Below are 22,069 nucleotides of genomic sequence, written 5' to 3'. Positions count from 1 at the left end.
GTTTACCTCCCCAACGTCAGGTCGAGTTCAGGATCGACGTAATTCCAGGAGCTACCCCCGTAGCCAAATCGCCCTATCGTCTAGTGCCTGCTGAGATGCAAGAACTGTCCGGTCAACTTAACGAGCTGCTCAGCAAGGGCTTTATAAGACCAAGCTTCTCACCCTGGGGAGCATCGGTCTTGTTCGTAAAGAAGAAAGACGGATCGTTCCGTATGTGCATCGATTATAGAGAACTCAACAAGCTGACGGTCAAAAATCGTTACCCTCTTCCTCGTATAGACGATTTATTTGACCAAATGCAAGGGGTGAGTTACTTTTCCAAGATTGATCTGAGGTCTGGGTATCACCAGTTACGAGTGCTTGAGGAGGATGTCCCGAAAACAGCCTTCCGAACTCATTACGGACACTACGAGTTCGTAGTAATGCCGTTCGGATTGACCAACGCGCCCGCAGTATTCATGGACTTAATGAATAGGGTGTGTCGTCCTTACTTGGATCAGTTCGTCATCGTCTTCATTGATGACATACTTATCTACTCTCGAAGTAAGGAGGAGCATAGTGATCATCTACGACAAGTCCTAGAAACCCTACGATCGGAGAAGTTATACGCGAAGTTCTCTAAGTGCGAATTTTGGATCCGAAGAGTCGAATTCATAGGAAACATGGTTAGCGAAGAAGGAATCCACATGGACCCATCCAAGATTAAAGCTATTGAGAACTGGTCAGCACCGAAGATGCCTACAGAAATTCGACAATTTCTAGGCCTCGCTGGCTACTACCGCAGGTTCATACAAAACTTCTCTCGGATCGCGAAACCCCTTACAACACTGACCCAGAAAGGCGTGGCCTTTGACTGGGGAGAGAAACAAGAGAAGGCATTCCAAACCCTGAAAGAGCCTTATGCACCGCACCGATACTATCCCTCCCGAAGGGATAGAAGATTTCATGGTATACTACGATGCATCTAATCAGGGGCTCGGTTGTGTTCTGATGCAACGAGGTAAGGTCAATGCCTATACCTCAAGACAGCTGAAGACACACGAAGTTAACTACACCACACACGACCTCGTATTAGGATCGGTTGTGTTCGCCCTAAAGATCTGTAGACACTACCTGTATGGTACGAAGAGCACTATCTTCACAGACCACAAAAGCCTACAACACATATTCAACCAGAAGGAGCTCAATATGAGACAATGACGGTGGTTCGAGCTACTCAATGACTACGAATGTGAAATTCGTTATCATCTGGTTAAAGCCAATTTAGTAGCAGACGCCGTAAGTCGGAAAGAATATTCTGGTCGAAGGGTCAAGTCATTAAAAATAACTATCCATTCGCATCTATCCGCATAGATTAAGGAGGCTCAGCTCGAAGCATTGAAACCTGAAAATATGGCGGGAGAATCCCTGCGAGGAATGGATAAGAACTTGGAAGTCAAGGGTGACGAAGCCTTATATCTCATGGACCGAATCTAGACACCACGACACGGTGGCCTCATAGACTTGGTCATGAAGGAAGCCCACAACACTCGATATTCCGTTCACCTAGGTTCAGATAAGATGTATCTGGATCTTAAAAAGTCCTAACATGAAAGCAGAGATTGCTACCTTCGTGAGTAAACGCCTTACTTGCGCCAAGGTCAAGGTCGAATACCAGAAACCGTCAGGTTTACTCCAGCAACCGGAGATACCTGAATGGAAGTGGGAGCGGATCACTATGGATTTCATAACCAAGCTACCCAAGACAACGGGTGGACTTGATACCATATGGGTCATCGTCGACAGATTGACCAAGTCCGCGCATTTCCTACCCATCAAGGAAACAGACAAGATGGAGAAACTCACAAGAACATACATTAGGGAGATCGTACGACTGCATGGTGTTCCCATATCCATTATCTCTGATAGGGATAGCAGATTCACATCGAGGTTCTGGCAGTCATTACAAAGCTCCTTAGGAACGAGGCTGGACATGAGTACAACCTACCATCCGCGGACCGACGGACAAATTGAGCGAACTATCCAAACATTGGAAGATATTTTGCGAGCCTGTGTGATCGACTTTGGGAAGGCATGGGATACCCACATACCCCTTGTCGAGTTTTCCTACAACAACAGTTATCACACGAGCATCAAGGCTACTCCATTCGAAGCCCTCTACGACCGAAAGTGCAGGTCCCCTCTATGCTGGGCTGAGGTGGGTGACACTCAGTTAGCTAAAGGACGAGTTCTTGACCGCACTCTCACGGGTCCGGAGATCATTCAAGAAACAACAGAGAAGCTCGTTCAGATTCGTAAACGATTGAAAGCCGCTAGAGACCGACAGAAAAGCTACGCAGACAAACGAAGAAAACCCTTGGAATTCCAGGTGGGAGACCGAGTCCTTTTGAAAGTCTCACCCTTTAAAGGCTTGATACACTTTGGAAAGCGTGGAAAGCTGAATCCAAGATACATAAGGCCTTTCGAGATTCTCGCTAGAATCGGCCCTGTAGCTTACAAACTCAATCTACCCGGCGAGCTTAGTAACATACATCCTACCTTCCATGTCTCGAACTTGAAAAAGTGCCTATCCGACGAAACTCTCGTAATCCCACTCGACGAGATCGAGATCAATGAGAGCCTCAACTTTGTGGAAGAACCTGTGGAGATTATGAACCGAGAGGTCAAGCGAACGAAACAAAGCCGCATCCCAATTGTGAAGGTTTGCTGGAACACCAAGCGAGGACCGGAGTTCACTTGGGAGTGCGAGGATCAAATGAAACTTAAATATCCTCATCTTTTTGCATAGTTATTGTGTAATAACTCAGTTGTTTGAACTCTAATTTCAGGACGAAATTCCCTCTAACAGGGGGATGATGTGACAACCCGAAATTTTCATTTGTATAATTTCCACAGTCAAACAGTTCAAATATTAGTCAAAAACATTTCAGTACATTTTTGGCCGGATTTAAGTCCGTTTGGTGTTTTATTTTATTTTTTCGTCAAACGATTAAATAGAAGGAAGTGTCGTTATTAGTGAGGTATAACAAACAAAACAATCAAACACCTTAGCTAGGTGTTTATGGCCAAACAAGAGGTGTTTGGGCCGTAAACACCATTTTCCCAAGACTCATGCATATAGCATGAGTTTACACTTCTTGTCCTCATTTTTCCACTCCCCACTCAAGAACACCAAGTTTTTCTCTCAAGTATCATAAGTTCATTTTTCCAAATCCGCCAAAAATGTAAGTTTTCCTTCCTAGATTCTTTCCTACAACACTTAATCTAGTGTTTATACATCATTTCATTCATGGATTTTTCGATTTTTACATAGATCTTCAAGTGATCTTCAAAACCCCAAGAACATCAAGAACACACTAGTGTTTTTGGGTCCTAAACACTCTTACAAGCTTCATATAAGTAAGTATACTCCTCCTAGCTAGTTTTTTACTTAGTGTGCTTGCAAATTCATGGGATGAACTCCAAAACCCCCCAAGAACATGTGTTTACGGTTTGGGGATCTCCCAAAACCGTAAACACCACCAAAGGGTGTTTTGATGCCCCTACACCTTCTATAGCTTGGATAAAAGGCTAGAAGCTTGCATACATGATCTAAGAATCTCAAAACACGAAAAGAATGAAGTGACCAAGAGTTTATGGCCACCAAACCAAGGGTTTACGACCGTAAACTCCCATGGAGTGGTCCAAAGGCCGCAAACTCCATGGGGATGCCATTTCGAGCCCTAACCACTTCCTAAGCCCTTGATTTAACCCTAGAGCACTTCCTTGTGAAGCATGAGGCCTTAAAGCACATGAATACACCATTCCCATGAGTTTACGGCCGTAAACTCATGGGGGAAATGGCCCATCAACCATAAACACCCCTAAGGGCCACCATTTGAAGAGTAAACTCCAATGTGAAGCCATACTCTCCTTAGATACAACCCTTAGCACTCCTAACACTTGAAGCAAAGTGTTTTCATGCATTATAGTGTCTTTTCTTACTTAATTAGTGATTAAATAACTAATTAGATACAATTATGTATCACTACATGTTACATAGGATCTGTGTGTGTGTTCAAGTCCTCGCTTGACACCTAGCATCCTACCCAGCACTTCCATCCACTCCACTCACTACAGGTGAGTTCATACCCCTTAATCGACCTTTTAAATGTTTTTAAATGCTTTTATGGGGGGAATACAAGTTGAATCCAAGAAGTTATAGTATCAATCACATGTGATTTATAACTTGCAACCAAAAGGGATTTTCTATACTTTTAACTGCTTTGCCAATAAAACTGCTTTAAATGGTTATCAAACTCATTTTTCATGTTAAATTGCTATAAAACTATTTTCAAACTCTTTTAAACTCCATTGTTTCCCAAACCATATCTACACCAATATATTTATATATGTAAGACTAGAAGACTACTTTTGCTGGAAAATATAGGATTTTCTAGGGATCATACTATTTTCAAACATTGATAACAGCTATTATATTACATGATTGTAAACACTTTTATCCAAGCAATGACACTAAATACTTATGAACTCACCAACTTTATGTTGATACTCATTTTCAAAATAACTTGTATTCTCAGGTCATCAGTACACAGGTACAGATGCAACTTTTGAGAAGATGGAGTACATACAAGACTCATCATTTATTTTGATTATACTTTTGGTGTCTAACAAACTGTATAGAACATGCTTGTATTACAATTATTATATGAATGAAATGTATTTTGTTGCTTGTCTTTACTATTATTCATTGTTATGATACTGTATATGACGTCCTCCACCCCAGAACGTATTCCGCCATTCTTGGTTTTGGGGTGTGACAAGCCAAGCCCTGGAGACGATGACTTGGGATGAGTTTGTGATGCGGTTTAGGGAAGATTTTGCACCAGCTATTGAGGTGGAGTAGTTGGCAAGGAAGTTTCAGGACCTTTGTCAGACTACTGACACGGTAGCAGAGATCGTTGCCAAGTTCTGAGAAAAGGCTTTGTTGGATCCGCAGTATGCAGTGGACAAGGAGATGAAGAAGGTAAGGTATCATGATATGTTGAGGGATCACATCATGGAGTTTGTGAGTATGTGAAGGTGCAATACCCTGAATGATATGATTGCTAGAGCCCGGGAATGGGAGATTGATTTGGAGCACTTAAGAAAGTGGAAGCCAGAGCAGGTGTAGGAAGATAGGGGTTTTGCAAAGAGTCCCAAGACTTCAGACCAGCGGTTGAGGGGCCAGTAGGGTCGGGGTCAGTGCAGCACATACGGGAAGCAACACAATAAGTTTTTCGATCTAGGGGTATGGGTTGTTGCAACTGTGGGAAGGTTGGTCATATAAGCAGAGATTGTCCCCAAAGGATGAGCCCTTTATGTTTTCACTGCAACCAAGTGGGCCACAAGAAGGATGACTGTCTGTAGTTGATGAGAGGAGCGTTGATAGTGTTTGCTCCAGCCACTTTGAGCATTATTGATGGTTGCAAGGTCGGAGTGGAGGTTCCTGTGATGAGGAGCCAAACATTGCAGTCACAGGTCGAGGGGATCCGAGTTCAATGAATTGATTTCATAGGTATGTATTTTATTCATTTCCTTTTTGCTCTTATTAATTTTGTTTATCATTGTGTGTGAGAGATGCTATATGGGGTGTATCTAAGTCTCCACCTGGAAATTAGAGTTTTCTTCATGACGGTCTAGATATTTTATCTTGAAAATTTTCATATGCCATTTTGCATACCGAGAGCCGTGTTTAGGGGATATTTGGGTGAGACAGTTTTGGAGTTCGATGTGGGAGGCATCAAATGTCATCAGAACAAGCTTAGAGTAACAAAATAACATCAGTTGATTTGATCTCTGGTGGTATCAACAAGAATTCAAGGAATCTGAAAAGTGGGCATGTTGGGTTAGAATGCAGGATATGTAGGGCTTCTTCATGGTTTCGACGCAACGAGGAATTGGTTTGATCATGGGTGTAAGATCGGTAGTTGTCATGTTCATACCTTAGTATTGTGGTAAGATACATGTTTTTCTGGGAATTGTATTAAGTGCAAGTAGGTTGTGGAATCGGTTGGGTAACTGTTTTGATATTTTAGTGTAACATCCCAAAAATCATGACATAAACTTTTTTGTTTTTAGTTTAAAAAATCATTAATACAAATTGTTTCCATAAAACGACCGTAACAAATATCTAACAAAACATCATTATATCATAGTAATTCTCAGAATGCAGAAACATGTGGTGTGTGCACTGCAATCATCCCGAGCTCTTCCATTTGAAAACCGGACTACCTGAAACGTAAACTAAAAACCGTATGCACAAAGCTTGGTGAGTCCCCTAAAATACCATACCACATACAATCACATGAAAACCATGCAACAGAAAGACATACATGAACTTCCATGGACTCCCTCCGTGGTCTTTACTTGGAATGCCATGGGCTCCCCCCACGGTCTGATAACCAAGTGCCATTGGCACCCCCATGGTATTTACCTGGAATGCCATCGGCTTCGCCTATGGTCTGACATCCAATTGCCACGGGCCCCCCGAGGATCTTCCATTCAGTTACCACATAGACAACTAGCATACCACATAACACGTAGTGGGCCAACATTGGTTCCTTCAACCCATGGATATAGTAAGAAGACTCACCTCACACTGCTGAATCATACAGAAACATCCTTGGCTACTGGCTGGCAGGTCCTCGAACTATCAATAACCAAACAACATCCAATTAACTATTAAGTTCCAATCCATAACCACAAATCCATACCTATGGTAAAAAGACCATTTTACCCCGAACCTAGCCTCGTCCAAATCTAAGACCCAAACCGGCAATCTGAATGGCCTATAGGCCAATTAATCAATCAATGGCCCAATTTTATCAAGTGGGACCAACCCCTTACATGGGTCTTACCTTAAGGCATAACCATTCTTTCTAGTCCAAAACACTTTGTGTTCGGATGGCCCATTAATAACTCACACACTTAAGCTTAAAATATCAAAAACCATTTTAGCTATAATCATGGCCTAATTTTCCAAATTGGGCCCAAACCCCTTCGTGGGCCTTCTCAACATCACTAGCATACCAAAACTTGATAGCCCAATAGGGACCATAACAAATAAGCCCAACAGTTGGCCCACACCGAAGCCCAATAAGAAAAACTTCCCCTAACTAAGTACGAGTGGGTACTCAGCTTTAAGCTAAGCGTACTGGTTGTTTGGCTTGTGCGTTGCACGTACACACTTGTACGCACATCATACTCCTCCATTGAGACAAAACTTAATTAATATCTTAATGCTTGACCCCATAAGTCCAAACCACAGATCTACTACTAGATGAACGTCTAGAACCATAAAGTCACTAACTTGGAGACTTTGCATGCCCCAAGAAGACCCAATCTCAAAGTGTTGCATTCTACTTTCATGAAAGGGACCCAAAATCAAACATGGATGGTTTTAAACTCTAAAAGTGTCAAATTTGTGGACCTTGAACATCAGAAACACTAAGAGGGGCAACTCAAAGCTCCTGAAATCGGATCAATACCACTAGATCTCATTCCTGGTACCAAAATGAACCAAAACTCATAAATTATAGATCTAAGACATCAATGATCAAGATCAAAGCTTTTTACCTCCAACAAGCCGAAAATGAGACACATAACCAAGATCCATATGCTCTTCCTTGATTTCCATCCTTGCACCAAACTCCATCTTCTTGGAAATGGACCAAACACACCAAAAATTGACACCATGAGCTCAAAATGCCACCATCAAGGCTAAAGGACGGTTTAGGGTTTTGAGATGGTGGAGACTGACCTAGAAATGAATGAAACGGGCTAGGATTATGCTTATATAGGGTACAACCCTAAAATTAGGGTTTTCAACCTGACCCCCGCACACGCACGCCGACCCACTTTGCAACTACGCTACGCATTCATCCAACTACACCTCGTGTAACTCCCTTTTCCTCGGTACGCCCTGCGTACTACCTTGGTACGCCCCGCATACTATGGTTTCCCCCAAACCCTAATTCATTCGAAGACCATAACTTTCTTCATACAACTCCTCTTCCGACCATCCCTATATCCATGAAAAGTTATCGAGACGCTCAACACTATTATCAATTCATACTCGCCATAAGATATCCCGAACGAAAATCGACTTTCCATAAAAGCCCGAGCTGAAAATTTACCGTAATGCCCTTTGATTCTGAAACACAAACCAGATTCCCAAAATATCCGAAATACATTATCAACTCTAACTGGGTCCAAAACTCAATTCCTATAGGATTTGATGCCTGCTAATACCCAGTCCCTGATCACCATCTCCAACATGGGAACAATCCGAAAGAAGGCATTACAACTCTCCCCAAGTTAAATTAGATTTCATCCTCGAAATCCTTCCATGCCATCACTGGTACGCCCTATAATTTGAGCAACACGACCACAAACCCGAGCATTCTCCCTCCTTCACCAAGGCCACCAAAACCGACCCTCACATGGCTCTACAAACCTAAAGAAGAGCAAACCTTAAACCCTTGTAGAAAACTACCTCTACCTTTCCCGAAACCCAAAACCTCAAATTCATCTGATTTCCCTACAGACCTCCCATACTGAACCACTATCATACCATTTTCTCATGAATAGCAGACTAAAAAAAATACTTCCAACCCTTATTATCTTGATGCTTCCTTACGAACAAAATTATTGATCTTGAACAGCTAAAGAACATTAAACTGACAAAAGGCTCAGATAATCCTTTGAGTAGAAGATTCCTCCCTGTAACGGTTAGACTCATACAAGAGTTGTGCAATTGGGTATAATCAACTACTCTAAGATTATTTAATCCCAATGCGAGTGACTTAGCATATGCCCCTAATCACAAGCGACTCTGCACAAGAATCCCAAATCCCTGGTCCCAACTTGTCTGCCAACTATTTGAAACACCGAAATCCTACCCGGTTGCCGAGCTAAAATACGCGCAAACACAATATCCCCATGCGACTCCCGGGAGAAACTCTTTCTGGCGATAAAAACCCAGATCACGTCAACACCAACCCTACTGCTAATGGAATGCCATAAGAACAACTACAGTCTCATATCATACTCGGTCTCCAACTACCTATCTTCTCCTAATTCCAAAAAACGGTGTGGCCCTCCCATAGGCAGAACCAACCCAAGACACAACAAAATGTCTCGATTTTTCATCAAAAATAAACCATTCATTACCCTTGAACCCTATGATCGATGCCCTTGGAATATAGAGACCCTAATTCTTATTCCACTGAAACGAAATCATGCACACAACACGCGTGATACCCAACTCGAGATCTTACACAAAACCAATTCTATACTCCACTCACAACCCTAGATTCATGAATCTGCACTTGTATTTCACACCACAACCTTTCGATTCCTGTCGATCCCTCACCTGACCGATAAATAATTACTCCCAAACCATCTCTGAGACTACCAGTCTCACAACTTGTCCAACCACCAGTTTCCCAAGAGTCAAAATAACAAGGCTACTTAACCTATAACCCCTCTGCATCACATTCTGATACCCACATGATCCTGCAATTCAAGATGCAATACCTTGACCCAACGGTCTCTACCCGGACCCACCTAAACTACGATAATCACACGGGCCTCGCCCAGGGGCCCCACTTATCAAGAGCCACTCATGGCCGACTCCACCTCGGACCCTAATGGACCTCAACCTAGCACAAAGAATAATTCCCCGGCCATCATGGCCGACATGCCCAAGTCACGAACTGATTCTTTTTCCATGTTCGTGACAATCCCTAATAATAGTTTACCTTGAACTGAAGAATACTACGATCGCATCGTATTTTTAAAACACTTACAACCAACCATTATTACTAACCATGGCCTAACCACACTCAAACCATCACAATACCACTCTTCATGAGCCGAATCCTGCAACCAATTAGGAGTTCGGGTCATATATTCGAATCCCACAACCTACTATGAATAACAATGCAGATGCCGACCTGCGGTTGGGAGTTTCCTGAAATCCTACCAACACAACCTCAATCTGGACAACCACTTAATTCTTCCCCACTTGGACTCGATGACGCTCTCTCACCTATTAATCCTTATGGATTTCCGATCCATTTCCCGCAAATAGTGTGAATCGCCCATACCCTGCACTGCATAATACTAGCGTTCCATTGCCATCCAAACTCATTAATCACCCAATTCCTGAAACCCTGAGGGACACTCTCGAAATCGTAGCCAATGTGGTAATCCAAATCACCTCCCATGATACCATACCAGTTCCCCGATTTCTTAATCTAGCGATTAAAAACTATAACCCTTGCCCTGAACCGACAAATCTTTATCAAACTTCCAATTTCAAAGAATTATTGGATTCTAACTGACAGCAACCCATGCGAATATAAAGCTCCTCTGACACTTCTAATCACCAAACAACCCATGCAACTGATACTACCATCTTCATGTCATTGCTCCCCTCCTAGCAACAGCAATGCTTAAACCCAAACGTTCTTCCATATGTAATTGTCGCTCCTATTGAAACAAATACTAGAGCAACCGAACCCTGACTATTACCAAGGAACTAACTCGTTGAATCCGGACTATATACCTTGCACATAATTCCCCTGAACCGATCTTGAACAAAACCATAATATCAATCGAACACATTGGAACCCGCTACACAAGATACAACCCCTCAATAACCCACTAATAATTCATGGCATGCAAAACACATAAAACAATTCTCGAAGATACAATCCATTGATAACAGAGAGATAAACCGAAGATAACACTTACCCAAATCAGTATAAAATTCCAAGCAATATGAAAACTGATAACAACCAAAAAGAAAAAAAAAAAAAAAAAAGATAACATGCCTGCAAAAACAGCTGCTAGAGCATGACTCGCCCTAACTGACAGTGAAATTACTGATTCTTGCCCTAATACTCACCATTTTCAGAGATCCGCAAGGTAGCCGGGCAAGTGCACTGACTGCTCCTCCCTTCCTCATCGGACATACGACCCTCTTATGGCCTATTTGGTCGTAGAGAAAACGTAACGGGGTTGCCCCGTTAGGACAATCCTTACTGACATGATCAATCCTGCTGCACTTGCAGTAATCTATACCGCTAGTATGACAAAATCCACCGTGCAGTTTCCAACACGTGCAACACTGCCCCGGCCCTACCAGCCCCATAATCGCTGACTGAAGTATTGGGTCCCCTCTTCCCTAAGTGCTCCAAAATGATCTCTCGCTCACAAAAGATAGATCATCAGCTCTAATAATAGCCCTAATCTTAGTGTGGATCATACCCAATCGCTCACCCTAGATCTCTAAGATCCCTTCCTTGACTGCACCAAAATCACGGGAGTCTGCTCCAAAATACCGCAAGTAAACTCCGATGAGATGGATTCCTGCATCTACTCGCTAAACGAATCAACACCCTTACCTGAGCCGGTACCAGAACCGAAACCTTCCTTGAGTGCTCATCACCAAAATGAAATACAACATGCCACTGATCAGACATACCCAAGACTCCTCTTCCATAGGCCTCTTGGATTCTCCAAGACTCTCCCTAGTTCAGTTATTGATCTTGTGCTTTCAGTAGTACGAGCCCAATACTACCTTCCACACCTATCCATACTTTCCTCAAGAATTGTCCTGAATCCTCCAAGTCAGCTTCTCAAACTAATGCACCAAAACTCACTAAACAATGCGACTACAACTGTCGCAACACCCCCTAGGCTCTTGTAGGTCCTCGACCTTACCCTACCATCAGCTACTGAGGAACTCCCCATAATGCCAATCATCCACCTCACGAACACCATCATATTAACTTAGTAGCTGACTCCCATCATCTAAGAGTTCCATAAAGCACAAAGTAAACAACATTTGTGCAGTAACACTCCAATTCGTAGAGTTATCATAAAATATTCAACCCACACACCACCACTTATGCTAGCAATTTCACCTTACTTCCGGTTGCCTTGGTCATGAAAATTATAAACAAAATAGGATCAAATAGACTGTTGAATAACAAACTCTACCCTAGAACCACAAACATACAAGGAACAGGAAATAAGTCCAAATCAATTATTCTAGGGATATAAGATTCTATCTGTATATAAATTTTAAAGCGTACAGTTAGCAATTACTGATTCCAATAGATATTCCCATCTTAACATAACATCCAATTCACCTAAGGCAACAAGGTATCATATATCAAGCCAAACTACCACTAAATAATCAGCATTAGCATGCAAGTCTATTATTTCATATAATATACATACAAAAGCATCTTTCCTAGCATTCTATGATGCAAGAACTGAACAGATCCTTAGCCCTACCTAGCATGCAATTCACAAATTCATAAATCAAATTATAAAAAGATAACACGTATAGGTATTCTGGGAAAACTTACTTGAGCTCGGCTGAATGGAAGCACCACACCCTTCTCTTAGCATAGAAAAATCTTTTCTTGAAAATACTTTTGTTTTTGAAAACTTTACAAATCTTCAGTTTGAGTTCAGACACACCCGAGAGTATGTTTGAATCCCTCAAACCAAGACTCTGATACCAACTTGTAACATCCCGAAAATCAGGACATAAAATTTTTTGTTTTTAGTTTAATAAATCGTTAATACAGATTATTTCCATAAAACAGAGTAACCAGTATTTAACAAAACATCATCAAATCAGAGTAATTCTCAGAATGCAGAAACATGTGGTTTGTGCACTGTAATCATCCCGAGCTCTTCCATTTAAAACCCGGAATATCTAAAACATAAACTAAAAATCGTAAGAATAAAGCTTACTGAGTCCCCTAAAATACCAAATAACATACAATCACATGAAAACCAAGCAATAGAAAGGCATACATGAATTGCCATGGACTCCCTCCATGGTCTTTACTTGGAATTTCATGGGCTCCCCACAGGTCTAATAACCAAGTGCCATGGGCTCCCCCATGGTCTTTACCTGGAATGCCATGGCCTCCACCATGGTCTAATATCCAATTGCCATGGGCTCCCCATCGGGGTCTTCTATGCAAGTATCACCGAGACAACTACCATACCACATAACACGTAATGGAACGACCTTGGTGCCTTTGACCCATGGATATACTGAGAAGACTCACCTCACATTGTTGAATCATACAGAAACACCCTTAGCTGCAGGATGGCAGATCCCTGAACTATCAATAAGAAAACAACACCCAATTAAAAATTAGGTTCCAATCCATAACGACAACGCTATACCTGGGGTTAAAAGACCATTTTACCCCGAACCTAGCCTCGTCCAAATCTAAGACCCAAACTTACAATCTGAATGGCCTAAAGGCCAATTAATCTACCAATGGCCTAATTTTCCAAATTGGGCCCAACCCCATACATGGGCCTTACCTTAAGGCCTAATCATTCTTTCTAGTCCAAACCACTATGTGTTCCGATGGCCCAATAATAACGCGCACACTCACTCTCAAAATATCAAAAACCACTTGTGGCCCCAATCATGGCCCAATTTTCCAAATTAGGCCCAAACCCTTTTGTGGGCCTTCTCAACATCACTAACAGACCAAAACCTGATGGCCCAATAGGTCCCATGACAAATAAGCCCAACAGACGGTCTACATACAACCCAATAAGCAAAACTTCTCATGACTGAGTACGTTGCATGCACTCAGCTGTACGCTAAGCGTCTTGGCTGTTTGGCTTATTTGTTTACTTGTACACAACGTACTCGTCCATTGAGCCAAAACCTTCATTAAGCTCTTAATGCTTGACCCCATAAGTCCAAACCACAGATCTATGACAAGATGAACATCTAAAAGCATAAAGTCACTGACTAGGTGACTTTGCATGCCCCTAAAAGATCCAATCTCAAAGTGTTGCATTCTACTTTCATGAAAAGGACCCAAACTAAACATGGATGGTTTTAAACTCTAAAATTGCCAATTTTATGGACCTTGAACCTCATAAACACTTAGAGGGGCAACTCAAAGCTCCTAAAATCGAATCAATACCACTAGATCTCATTCTTGGGACCAAAATGAACCAAAACTCATAAATGATAGATCTAAGACATCAATGATCAAGCTCAAAGCTTTTTACCTCCAACAAGCTCGAAATGAGGCACATAAGCAAGATCCATAACCTCTTCCTTGATTCCCATCCTTGCACCAAACTCCATCTTCATGGAAATGGACCAAACACACCAAAAATGGACACCATGAGCTCAAAATGCCACTATGAAGGCTAAAAGACGGTTTAGGGTTTTGAGATAGTGGAGGCTGACCTACAAATGAAGGAAAAGGGCTAACATTATGTTTATATAGGGTACAACCCGAAAACTAGAGTTCTCAACCTGACCCTCGTATGCCCAGCGTACGAGGTCTCGCACCCTGACCCACTTTGCAACTACGCTACGCGTTCCTCCAGCTACACCTCGCATAACTCCCTTTGCGTCGGTACTCCCTTCGTACTACCTTGGTATGCCCTACGTACTAGGGTTTCCCCCAAACTCTAATTCATTTGAAGACTGTAACTTTCTTGATACAACTCCGCTTCTGACCATCCTTATATCCATGAAAATGTATCAAGACTCTCAACACTATTATCAATTCATACTCGCCATAAGATATCCCGAACGAAAATCCACTTTCCATAAATGCTCGAGCTGACAAATTACCGAAATTCCCATTGATTCTAAAACACAAACCGGATATCCAAAACATTTGAAGTACATTATCCAACTCCAACTAGGTCCAAAACTCAATTCCTCTAGGATCCAAAGCCTACTAATACCCAGTCCCTAATCACCATCCCCAACATGGGAACAATTTGAAACAAGGCGTTACAATTTGAAACTAGGATTATTAATCTCGTTGAGATTTCGAGAAGTATACATATGGTTTTAGATTGTGTGTCATCGCTAAGATTGGTTAGTAAGGGAATGCTAGTTCTTGTGAACTCAGGTTGTCAACTGTTTAAATTGTAAGGTTATGAGATGGATCGGAAACCATCATTTTTTGTGGATTGGAAGAGCACAGTTCAATCCAAGTGGGGGAGAATCGGTTGGTCTAAGGGTTGCATAATAATGGATATTTAGGTTTCATTGCACATCAGTAATGAAGAATGGTGGGTATCTGATTAGGAACACGTTAAGGGTTGAATAGTAGATGAGCTATAGGACCATGAGTTATGGACATGACAGTATGGGAGTATTGTAAGGCTGTGAGGTGGCTGTAGCATTCACTAGAATGGAAAGTAGAGGAAGAAGTGATGTAAGATTGTGGGGTGGTCGTAGAATTCACTAGAATGGAAAGTAGTAGTAGAGGTGTTGTAAGACAACGGAGTGGTCGTAGTGTTCACTAGATTGGTGGATAGTATAGAACTGTTGTAAGAGTGTGAGGGTGGCCGCAACATTCACTAGGCTGGTAGGTAGTGTTGTAGTGTTGTAAGACTACATGGAGGCCCGTAACATTCACCAAGTCCATGAGTATCTACAAAAGTGTGGTGAATCTATGGTTTGGCTTGTACTTTCCTCTAGGTGGGATTAGACCATGGCATGTCAGGTCGTGAGATTGTGGGAAGGCCATGCCATTCGTGTAATTAAGAAAGGTTAAGGACGGTATAGGGCCATTTGTGGTATAAGACTACAAATGGTAATGTAGCTTTCATTTATAGCAAAGTAGATTATGTTTCATCAGTGTAATGGCTGGTTATGTTATCTTTGGATGGACCAGGAGGGTTATTGGAGCCATTATGGCAAGCAACCTAGGATAACTCTTGCTAGACAGAACCTCGCTAAAGAGTCGCATGGTGCAATTATGTGAGGCTATTAGCCTCAGCAACCGTTTGGAAATCTGGTATATCGGTTAATTGGTAGGTAAGTATGAGACTAGGAAGGTATCGGTTGCATCGGAATTGTAATTATGGGACAACAAGATGAGCCTGAGGTGGTACTAATGTTTGGAACATGTGTTAGGGATCACCTTCTTATTAAGTGAATATGCTAAGTCACATGCTGCATAGGCTTAATAATCATAGAGTGATTGATTTGAACCTACTAGGTATCTCTCGTCTGATTCTAACTATTGTAGGGATAAGTCTTTTACTCGAAGAATTATCTACGCCTTATTATCAAGTGACAGTTTTCGGCAACAATGAATGGTCAGGGGTTCAATCTCCCAATAGAAACAACAAGATGGTCCAGGGTTGGAAGGGTTTAGGCTCAGTTGGGTTGCAAAGTGGAGTCCATTGGGCAATGATTCGAAATGCTCTGTCTGGTAGGAAGTCAGACAAGGTTTTGGGATTTGGATTTTGAGCAGAGTAGTAATGGCTATTCTTCAGTGGTTAACGTTAGTGGGGTAAGGATCCATTCGTCATCAGGCTATGAAAGCCCTGCTAAGGATGGGTTTGGTTATAGTTTTGTAAGGCAGTTGTATGTCTGAGTCGACTTTTATTCAGGGTTTTTGAGAGAATTGTTAGAATCGTTTGGGGTGACTGGAATGTAGTGAGAAGGATTTCAAAGACGAAATCTAATATAAGTAGGTAGAGTTGTAACATCCATGTTCCAATAGGGTCTTAATTATATTGAGAGACTGATTTCCATCCTTGACAAGAAGATGAAAACCTTGAGGAACAAGGTTGTGAAGTTAGTGAAGGTGTAGTGGCAGCACCGAAAAGGGTCTGAATGGACATAGGAGTCTGAGGACGAGAAGAGGGAGAATTACCCAAAGTTATTTGCAACAACGAACATTCAAGGATGAAGTCTGGTTCAAGTAAGGGAGATTTGTAACACCAGTTTCTAGGTATTTGCAGTGTTGGCCTTGCTTTGTGTTAATTTTGCATTTTGGTCCCAAACGCCAGACATTCAGAATGGAACGCCAGGCGTTCGCACGCCGAGGACAAACCCTAATTTTCACGGGTTCACCCTATTTAAAGGCCATTATAGGCTCAAAACGTTTCTTATCTCCAGCCTCCGTCCCTTAAAGCCCTCATTTCGAAACCCTTAGTGTGTGTGTGTGTGTGTGTGAGTGTTTTGAAGCCTTGGAGTAACATTTTGGTATCATTTTAGTGTTCTTGGTGGAGTCGGAAGAGCAAACATTCATACAAATGGGACTTTGGAGACAAAAAGAACATCATAAAGCTACTAAAATTGGATCCAAGCACAAAAAAGCATCAAGGTGGAAACTTTTTACTTTCTATAGCTTCCCAAGAAAGTGATGATCTAGGATCCAGAAGCTTGCTTCGAATTATAATCTCCTTGACGCAACTCGTTCTTCCTTAAGCACGCCAAGATCACACTTTTAGCTCAAAACACTCTCTTATGGGGTTAGGGTTTGCCAAAAATGACTCAAGGGCTTGGAGGCTGAAGACATGGGAGTAAATGGTCCACAAAGATGGTTAAATACTCCACAAACCCTAAAAATTACGGTTTCAGTTAGACATAAGTACGCCCAGCGTACTAGGGCGCGCCCTAGTACGCTTAACGTACCCACATGTACGCTTATCGTACACCCCTACCTCAAAATTACCATTTTTCCACTAGGGCTTCTTAGGGCTATATCCTTACAATCCAAGGATCAAAACGACATAATTTAAAATCAAAAGAAGGATTCGAAAATACCTAAAAACTGGGGTGTTATATAGGGTTCTTGAAAGCCTATCCCCCTTTAACCCTTTTTCAAAAATTAGGGAGCCCTTTTAGGGATTACGTTGTTTCCTTATTTGTTTTTTTAATAGCCTTAAAATCTAAACAATTAAAACCTAATAAACCCTAGCCCTATTTTCAAAATTTTGGAGGCTTTGGATTATGATTAAATTTGATTTATTTTATTAATTGGTTAACTATAATTAACTATTTAATCCATAATGATTTCATTAATTTAATTAATTGTTTAATTAAAAGATAAAGAAAAATCATAACTGGTTTAATATTAATTTATTAAAAGAATTAATTTAAATAATTAATATTTATACCTCATATTTTGAAATTTTTTGAAATATAGCTTATATATTATTATTAAAAGTTAATTACTATATGTATAAAACAACTCAGTCAAATCGCTAGTATGTGTCATTCACGAAACCACGCTATAAAGAGGGTGTAAGGAAGCGACCTATAAAATGGTCGTTGAATGGGTGTCCACTCTCACCTATCGCTCTCCTCTGCGGTGGAGGGTTGTTAGCCGAACGAGTTTGATGGGACATAATCTCATTAATAAGTATAATGATATAAAAGTACTAGAACCTTGTTTTTAAATAAATTTCACTCTAGTTACTTTAGGAAAAATGTGAAAAAGTATGTTTATCCATGAAAACGCACATCATACTTGAATATGTCGTTAGTGGAGCGTGCGTGGCTAACCGACTCACTAATTGGGTCTTTAATGAGAAATGATGGGCATCTTGAAAATTATCATTGTTAATGAAGCACATGTAGTTAATCGGCACATTAATTGGAGATGATAAATGACATCAATGTTGGCAAGCGTGTTTGCATGGTTATTCACATCTTGTTTGTGATTGAAAGCATCCTAGTATCAAATAGAAGAGCATAATCTGAGATTAAACATGACATTGATAAGATTCAATGAATCTCAAAAGATCTAGGTGTTTCTTTGTTTGAAATTGGTGAATTGTTTTTTACCTACCTTCAAAATTCGCAATAAGATTACGACATCCCTCTTCTTATTTGTGAATGGTTATCATGGATACTAGCCTTAAATATTAATTATGGGATAAAGTATTAAGGATTTATATCAACTAACTAAAATTGCTTCGTTCATATAGAAGTATACACCAGGAGATGCTACTACTACTCAATCATCTACTAACAACAACTTCACTCTACTATTGATCCTCGCTAAAGAGAAACCTGATGGTCCAAACTACATGGATTGGATGCGAAATCTCAAAATGACTCTTCGATACAAGGGAAAAGAATATGCCCTCAATAAAGCTCTTGTCGAAACTGATGAGTCAACTGCTACTCAAGAGGAGACTGATTCCTACAAGAAACACTATACGACACAACGAACGTCATTTGCATTATGGTTGCAACAATGGTACCTGAGTTGCAAAAGTTCTATGAGGACTATTGGCCGTATGAGATGGGTTGGATCTTGTAGAAAAGTTCCACAAGAGAGCATGTCAAGAAAAGTATGAGGTCGCCAAGGCATTAATGGCCTGCAAGTTGAAGGGGGGAGAGTATGTCTGCAATCAAGTGCATAAAGTGCAGTGATACATAGAGCATCTTGAAAGGCTTAATGGAGTGTTGGAATCATGTGACTTAAGGTCAGATGATGAGTGCGAGTATTTTCTTTTGGGTAAGATGACAAAATCACCTTTCACTGGATCTTGTGAAAGAGGTGAAGGTTTATTGGACCTCATACACACAAATTTGTGTGGGCCATTCATATCAACCACAAGGGATGGCAATCGATTCTACGTGACATTTACGGATGATTATAGCAAATATGGATATATCTACTTAATCAAACATAAATCATAAACCTTTGAAAAGTTCAAAGAGTTTAAACACAAGGTAAAGAATCAATTGGCCATGAAGATAAAGTTGCTTCGATCTGATAGAGGTGGGGATTATCTTAGTATCAAGTTCCACAACTATCTCAAGGAATATGGAATAGTTTCACAATTGACTCCTCCTACAACACCAAAACTAAATGATGTGGCTGAGAGGCATAATTGGACCTTGTTATACATGGTTCGTTCCATGATAAGTCGACCTTCGCTTCTTATTTAGTTCTGAGGGTATGTGTTAGAGACAACCGTCCATATTCTAAATCTTATCTTTACAAAGAAGCTTACTAAAAGACCTCACGAGATGTGGACATGGAATGTTCCCTCACTAGGCCACCCCAAGGTTTGGGGATGTGAATCCTTTGTTAGACGAGAGACTCACGACAAGCTAGATCCTAGAAGTGAAAGGCATATTTTTGTTGGTTACATACAAAAGTCTTTTGGATGCATGTTCTACAGACCAAGTGAGAATGCAGTCCTCGTAGCTCGAAGCGGAGTCTTTCACGAAAGAGAGCTTATATACAAAGAGAACAGTGGGAGTCCTATTGATCTGGAAGAATGTATAGAATCATACAATGAAGGAACCTTTGAAGACACTAGCTTTTATCCAGAGAAAGAGACTTTTGTTGAGCCCATTGATAGTTCTTTACCTCCTCATTGATTAGGTAGAATTAGCCTGCCACCAACATTTTTATGGTTTCAATATAACTTCTGATGGTCGTATGTTTATCAGTGATGGTACATGGGTAAATTTAGATGAGCCAGCTAACTACAAGGAAGCGATGGCGAGCCTTGATGCTGACAAATGGAAAGAGGCAATAGACAACAAGATTTAGTCCATATATAACAACCATGTGTGGAATTTGGTTGATCATGAACCTGGTCGAAAGACAATAGGTTGCAACTGGATATTCAAGAAGAAGACTAACATGGATGGGAAAGTGCACACGTTAAAAGCACGATAGGTTGCAAAGAGCTTTACTCAAACCTTTGGGATTGACTATGATGCGACCTTTTCACCAGTGGCTAAGATAAAGTCTATGAGGATAATGCTTGCCAAAGCTACTTTTCATGATTATGAAATTTGGTATATGGATGTCAAAATAACTTTTTTTAATAGGAAGTTGGTTGAGGATGGTTACTTGAGCCATCCAGAGGGTTTTGTACATGCAAGGTTACCTAATAGATTGTGTAAGCTTGATAAATCCATTTATGGATTGAAACAAGCATCTCAGAACTGGATTGTTTGTTTCCATGAGAAAGTGAAAGAGTTTGGTTTATGTAGGAGCGAAGATGAGTCATGAATGTATGTCAAAGCTAGTAGGAGTATAATAATTTTCCTAGTATGGTATGTTGATGACATACTCCTCATGAGAAATGAAATTTCGACCATGTAAGAATTGAAATCTGGGCTCAGGAAGTGTTTTGCCATGAAGGATCTAGGGAAAGTTGCCTATATTCTTGGGATAAGGATTCTGAGAGATAGAAAGAAACAACTTATTAGTCTCAGTAAGAGTAACTACTTGGATAAAATATTAAAGCGGTTTTGTATGGAAAATTCCAAGGGGAACTACCAGTTCAAAGTAATGACAAGTTGAGTAAGACTCAAAGTCCAAGTACAGATGAAGAAATAGCTGAGATGAGTCGAGTGACATATGCTTCGATTGTAGGTTTGATCATGTATACTATGACATGTACTTGCCTTGATGAGTCTTATGCGTTGAGCATGGTTAGTCGGTTTTAGGGCAATCCTGGTAGAGCTTATTGGACTATAGTAAAGAACATACGTAAGAGTCTGTGAAGGACAAAGGATAGGATTTTAGTCCTTGGAGGCAGTGATATGTTAAGAGTAACGAGATATAGTGATCTCAACTTTCAAACAGGTCGCAACAACATTTTTCTTAGTCGGGATAGATATTTGTGTTAAATGTTGAAGCAGTGACTTAGAAAAGTTCCAAGTAGGATATGGTTGCTGATTCTACTTGTGAATAAGAGTACATCACAACGAGTGAGGCATCAAAGGAGGCAGCTTGGCTGAAGAACTTTATCGTAGATCTTAGAGTAGTCTCGACAATTTAAGAGACATTTTACTATGATAACGATGGCGCATTTATTTTTAGCAAAGAACCAAAGGATCATAGTGGATCAAACCATATCAACAAAAGTATCATTACATTAGACATAGGGCTGAAGAAGGTCATCTTGTAGTGAAGAGAGTATCCTCAGAAGATAATCCTACAGATCCTTTCACGAAGTCTCTGAGTAGGGTTAAGCATAACCAGCATGCTAGGAGAATAGTCTTGAGAGATGATATGATTTTTAGTAGTTAGTTGATATTTTAAAACTTGTAATAAAATAAATGTAATTGAATTTGACGATTAAGTAATAGAGATTATTTATAAGTATGGTTACTACCTTTTTCAATTATTTATTCTTGTGTTTTGTTTTGCATGTTTTACTTCCTGAATGATTTGATTATTCGAAACTCCATATTCGTTCATTCTTTTGGAAGTAAGTA

This window comes from Lactuca serriola, chromosome 7 (genome assembly GCF_051521515.1).
Source record: "Lactuca serriola cultivar US96UC23 chromosome 7, Lser_US96UC23_V15, whole genome shotgun sequence".
Taxonomy (NCBI): domain Eukaryota; kingdom Viridiplantae; phylum Streptophyta; class Magnoliopsida; order Asterales; family Asteraceae; genus Lactuca; species Lactuca serriola.
Note: the sequence above shows the minus strand (reverse complement) of the source record.